General features: G+C 41.5%; 1 protein-coding gene across 2 annotated transcripts in view; it reads right to left on the reverse strand.

The window, feature by feature from the left end:
* The window catches only part of LOC111959416 (ly6/PLAUR domain-containing protein 6B-like), a 34,971-nt gene extending 29,240 nt beyond the window's left edge, over positions 1 to 5,731 (reverse strand). For both annotated transcript variants that reach the window (XM_023980939.2, XM_023980936.2), the window contains exon 1: positions 4,857 to 5,731. The gene's annotated coding sequence lies outside the window, so the exon portion shown is untranslated. The remainder of the gene's footprint in view (positions 1 to 4,856) is intronic.
* Between the last annotated feature and the right edge of the window lie 385 nt (positions 5,732 to 6,116).

A 6,116-nucleotide genomic window follows, 5' to 3' on the forward strand; every position in this document is an offset into this window, starting at 1 on the left:
CCCCTTATCTCAGCTCGCTGGTCACCATAGCGGCACCCACCTGTAGCACGCGCTCCAGCAGGTATATCTCTCTGGTCACCCCCAAAACCAATTCTTCCTTTGGCCGCCTCTCCTTCCAGTTCTCTGCTGCCAATGACTGGAACGAACTGAAAAAATCTCTGAAACTAGAAACACTTGTCTCCCTCACTAGCTTTAAGCACCAGCTGTCAGAGCAGCTCATATATTACTGCACCTGTACATAGCCCATCTATAATTTAGCCCAAACAACTACCTCTTTCCCTACTGTATTTATTTATTTTGCTCCTTTGCACCCCATTATTTATATCTCTAYTTTGCACATTCTTCCACTGCAAATCAACCATTCCAGTGTTTTACTTGCTATATTGTATTTACTTCGCCACCATGGCCTTTTTTTTGCCTTCRCCTCCCTTATCTCACCTCACTTGCTCACATTGTATATAGACTTTATATAAACTTTTCATGTGCATTGACTCCCTCAGCACCATCAGTTTCGAAGAGGAACTATTCAGTTGGGTGGAGTCTCTCTCTCTAGTTTAATAGGCKGTATAATTGGACCRTTCAATCCTTCAGTGACACAGAAGAGCAGGCTAYTGGGCCATTGCCCCAGTCAGTCTGCCTCTACCTTCGTCAACCTTGCACCTCCGAGATCTAATCTGTAGAGATGATGAGAGATTGGATTCTATCCCGGAGTACCCTTGTCCRATTAAGATTAAATGAAATTTCTTGACCGGTCCCACCTGGGCCCAGAGCCAAGGTAATTGAATAGAGATGTCTGGACGTTTTATCCAGCTAGGTTTCTCCTATGTCACCTGAGTGCAAAGCCGGTGATGGTGATGCGACCTGGGCATTTTATTGGGCAGTGCCATGGCGAAGATTCAATCAGACAACGCCCTGCGTAGGTCTCTCCTGGGTCAGAGTTGTTGGAGCTACGCTTAACTCAACAGTCCAATGATGAACCATCTGCTTAGGCATTCATCTTTTGCCAGGACAAAACACCTTCTGGTCACAGGTGCCAACATTAAGATCAACACATTTGGGACAGGATTAGAAATTAAGATTTGGGTGTTCTGTTTATGGCCATGAGGTCTTTCCACAACACGTATGATTCACCACCTTGGAGACTAACCAGAGAAAGCCCACTCCCACTCTGAAAGGCAGATCCATGACAGAGTTTAGTAAGTATTCACAAGTCAGTAGTGCAAAAAATTAAATAAAGCTTTGGCACTTTCTTATTCAATACTCTTGCTTTCAGACAAATCTCTCCCACCTTTCTTTCTGCTTTACCCTATCTTGCTTAAAATGTTGATTAAAGATAACCTCATGAGTTCSTACACGTTTTCCTCAGGTAGGACACAATGGAAAATGTGCCAACGGTCGTAAGCCACTCTTATCAGTCATTGTAGCAACCTGTTTGTCTTTGAGCCATAAATTCACCCCTGGACAGGGACCATCACCTCCCATCATCCACTCCCTTTGTTCAACAATTACATATCTATGGGGATTATTTCTTTTGACATCATGGGTTGGAAAACTACCAGTCAAATGAGAATAATGTGGAAATGTTGTAGAATATCTCATATGCATTTAATTCGACTGGGGATTTCTCAAGACCCCACAGGGAGGCAGATTTCCTGAGGTAACTATGTTTAAGTATGGGGGGGAAGCCTGAGTAGGGGAAGTCCATCAATCTCTCTCTACACACAATGACATCCTGTCCTCATCTTGWCAATGACATAAACTGGTAGGTAGGCGGCATGACAATGGCATGACACCGTTGACGGATGTGTACTGCAGCCTCAGGGCTGAGCCGTTTTGCACGGCTTCATTAAGATCCTACACCTCAAAGCCCTGATGTGAACAAGATATGGGTTCTTCCTGACCCTGTATAATTATTATACKACATATTCGTGTAATGTTATGTTCTCATTTTGCTCCTGACGGAGTTGCTTCGATGTTTCACTAAGGTTAACTCCTTGCTGCAGGGGAGTTTATCTAAACGCCTTCTGAACAAAACTGTTTCCATCTGGTCATCCAACTTGATTCTCTTTGGCAAGATTCCATTGAGTCTTAAAGTGAAGAAAATGCTCACAAACTACTGTAAGTGAGCAGCTATTTTATATAATAGTTTATATTATATGTAGCTTTCTTTTAGTGTTAATGCATGTATCTTTGCATTGTCACTTTACCCCTACCTACGTGTACAAATTACCTCGACTAACCTGTACCCCTGCACATTGACTCGGTACCGGTAAGTAAGCATTTCACTGCAAGGTCTACACCGGTTGTATTCGGCACATGTGACAAATAACATTTGATTTGATTTATTACAGTAGGTTTGTTGCAGGGGTTTATTTGGAGGGAGATACAACGGGGGGTTAAAAACTGAGAAGACTGAAAACAAATGTTTCCCTCTCCACCTTTGCCATCTCTCTGGTCATCTTACCCCACACCATCCTCCATCACTCTCTCACTCCGTCTATACAKCTCTCCATCTGTCTCCTTCCCTCTCTCCATAGGGAAAATCCAGACAGTGAACAAGGCTTGGATCCACATTGTAGTTACTGTTGATAATARTAACTACAATGTTACTGTTATGTAATTTAGTTCATTCTGTTGTTCGTTACATCCAGACAGTCTCTTGAAAAACACAATGACTTCTCCAAAGAAGATACTTTTAAACAAAAACAAAAAAACATTGATATATTTTTTATATATTTCGGCCTCTTTAGTATCTTGATTTGAAACCAGCGCTACCACTTATTTACTGCTTTGCTGAAACAACAAAAAACATGTTCAACACATCTACTGTATGTACTTGTCAAGTTTCAGATTAGGCCCACTCAGAATGTGGTGGTATATTATATTAGATGGTATCACCAATGCTTAATTATGACATGTGTTCTTATCAGATAAACTCTGAGTCGTAAACCAATAATTTAAAAAATCACATTCTGTTATCTAATCTATCCATAGCATTAGTAGTAGTCGGTCTTCACAGATTGTTTATAGTTATTTATCCTGCTACAAGTCACTGTCCTAATCCCTCGCCTACATGTATATATCTGTCTCATATTACTCCAGTATTCCTGCATTGTACACAAAATGTCTTGTGCTTTCTTTTATTATGTATTATTTTTATTAGGTAGCCTGGCGGGTAGGAGTGTTAGGCCAGTAACTGAAAGGTTGCTGGATCGAATCCCCGAGCAGACAAGGACAAAATCTGTCGTTCTACTCCTGAGCAAGGCAGTTAACCCCCAACAACAACTGCTCCCCAGGCCCCAATGACGTGGATGTTGATTAAGGCAGCCACCCGCACCTCTCTGATTCAGAGGGTATGGGTTAAATGCAGAAGACACATTTCAGTTGACTGCATTCAGTTATACAACTTACTAGGTATCCCCCTTTCCYTATTTTGATATTGATTACTGCACTGTTGGRTAGAGCTTGCAAGTTAAGCATTTCACCATACTTGCGCATGTGACAATAAAACGTGAAACTGAAACGTGCTTCTCCTTTACTATAAACTAATAACCCAGACGTCTGATGCCGACACTCCGTTTTTTAAACTTTAAAATCTATGTTAAACAAAAACCAATGATTGCAAAGTTAAACAAACCATACAACTCTATGCACAAGGACTCATTTGAACCATTTCCACATATTTACAATGCAGATGCAAAGTTTGGTGACAGAATGACGGCACAAACTGTTACCACACTTTGCATCTGCTCTGTTCTGCAAGTAAATGGGAGGTGGGGTGATGCCAACACCTYGCCCCCCTACTCTTCCCACACACATAACATCAGACTAGTCTGGGAGTAGTCGGTTTTCAGCTTGTTTTAGTTGTGTGGCAGCAGTTGGTATGTATGGGACCAAGCGGAGAAGCCTAGCAGCTGTCTGGACAAAGCGCACCAAGAGTACCCTCTAATCTAGTGAGTGCAGATGCTTCARCAGGCCTTGGTTAGATTTAGTTTCATATCAAATATCTTTAATGACCGAACACAAACACAAATATAGGTAGCGTATGATTTCAGAGCTATATACTGTATCAGCTGTACATTTACACGAGTGACAGCTATATGTTGAGTGAGAGCAATACTCAAGACATTTCAAATAAATACACTTATAGAAACTGTCAAAGGCAATATATTTCTGTTGGCTGTGCCTTTCTGTTTCCTGRAAGCTGTGTGGCCATGGCTTGGCCATGTGTGACAGATTGACACAGGGGTCAGCAGTGGATCCCTGGGCAGGCAGGACACACAGAGAGAGGCCATGTGCCACTGCAACTGTCATTACTGAACATGAACTGAGAGAGAGGGAGGGGTATGGGTGTCTGGTTGGGTGGTTTCCAGACAACTAGAAAAAAACTAAACTGATTTAAATGTAGGCTAACTACTAAAAACACAATATGGTATACTAAATGCATTATTCTGTCTCATACTTGCTGAATAATCAAGTTTTGTGTTACACTATTTCAATGGGCCAAATACAATGGGCTTTGTTCCATGGTTAAACATGTCTCCAACAGCTGTCTGCTGGGTGGATAACAGTTCACAACAATGGACTACAATGAATGTAGCAGTCGTTGATAAGATTTGCGCTGAGGAGGAACATTCAATAATTTACATGGTCTACACCGCTGCTTCTGGGTCCCCACAATTTAACACTTCTGTAAACATTTCCATATCCGACGATGGTTTTTACAGTTTTCTGTAATACTGACAATAATGCCTCTATATAAAATATAAACTGTAGCCTGTTCTCTATCAATCACTTATTGCGCTTTCCTCCCACGTGAGCCAATGCAACACCGTGTAACCGCGCAGTTGACTTACTTTTGGCAGTGTCTGTTCTGGATTCAGTTGAAAATGGAGAGGTGTCTTTATCGTCGCCTACAGCTTCCGTGGATGAACCATGTTGACTCTACCCGGTGGTTGGCAGGGCGGCGGGCGCAGTGGGACCGGGTAAGAGGCGGGAGAGCCAACCGGAGGGCGGAGCTGAAGGGCAGGTGAAGTTTTTTCCGCCTCTCGAGGATAAGTGGATGTGGAAGCTTGCGTGGGCTAATGTCATGAYTCAAATCTCCCCCGCACATGTTTGAATATGAAAATTACACAATTTCCCAAGAAAAAAAATACATATTGATTAAAWTAATATTCAGTGTTTTATTCTGTCTGAAACAAAGGGTTCAGTCTAGGTCCAATATTATTATGTAGACCTATGTAAATAAGTAGCCTTGGGCTATTSTTTGCTAACAATATACTTGTTCAGTGTCATCTTAAAAAAAAAAATACATATTGACATCTGATAATTGAGTTTCACACCATGCAGTCATCACCTGCACAAGTTTGACCAAAAATAACRGTTGTGGTAGCCAATAGGTACAGGACAGATACATATGGTGATGGACATCTATCGATTGCATGTGATGAGAAAACTGCTATATACAGTTGAAGTCGGAAGTTTACATACACCTTAGCCAAATACATTTAAACTCCGTTTTTCCTGACATTAATCCTAGTAAAAAAATCCCTGTGTTGGGTCAGTTAGGATCACCACTTTATTTTAAGAATGTGAAATGTCAGAATAATGGTAGATAATTATTTATTTCAGCTTTTATTTCTTTCATCACATTTCCAGTGGATCAGAAGTTTACATACACTCAATTAGTATTTGGTAGCATTGCCTTTAAATTGTTTAACTTGGGTCAAACGTTTCGGGTAGCCTTCACAAGTTCCACAATAAGTTGGGTGAATTTTGGCCCATTCCTCCTGACAGAGCTGGTGTAACTGAGTCAGGTTGTAGGCCTCCTTGCTCACACACGCTTTTTCAGGTCTGCCCACACATTTTCTATAGGATTGAGGTCAGGGCTTTGTGATGGCAACTCTAATACCTTGACTTTGTTGTCCTTAAGCCATTTTGCCACAACTTTGGAAGTATGCTTGGGGTCATTGCCATTTGGAAGACCCATTTGCAACCAAAGCTTTAACTTCTGACTGATGTCTTGAGATGTCGCTTCAATATATCCACATAATTTTCTTGCCTCATGATGCCATCTTTTTGTGAAGTGCACCAGTCCCTCCTGCAGCAAAGCACCC

Source organism: Salvelinus sp. IW2-2015, linkage group LG36 (assembly GCF_002910315.2).
Source record: "Salvelinus sp. IW2-2015 linkage group LG36, ASM291031v2, whole genome shotgun sequence".
Classification (NCBI taxonomy): domain Eukaryota; kingdom Metazoa; phylum Chordata; class Actinopteri; order Salmoniformes; family Salmonidae; genus Salvelinus; species Salvelinus sp. IW2-2015.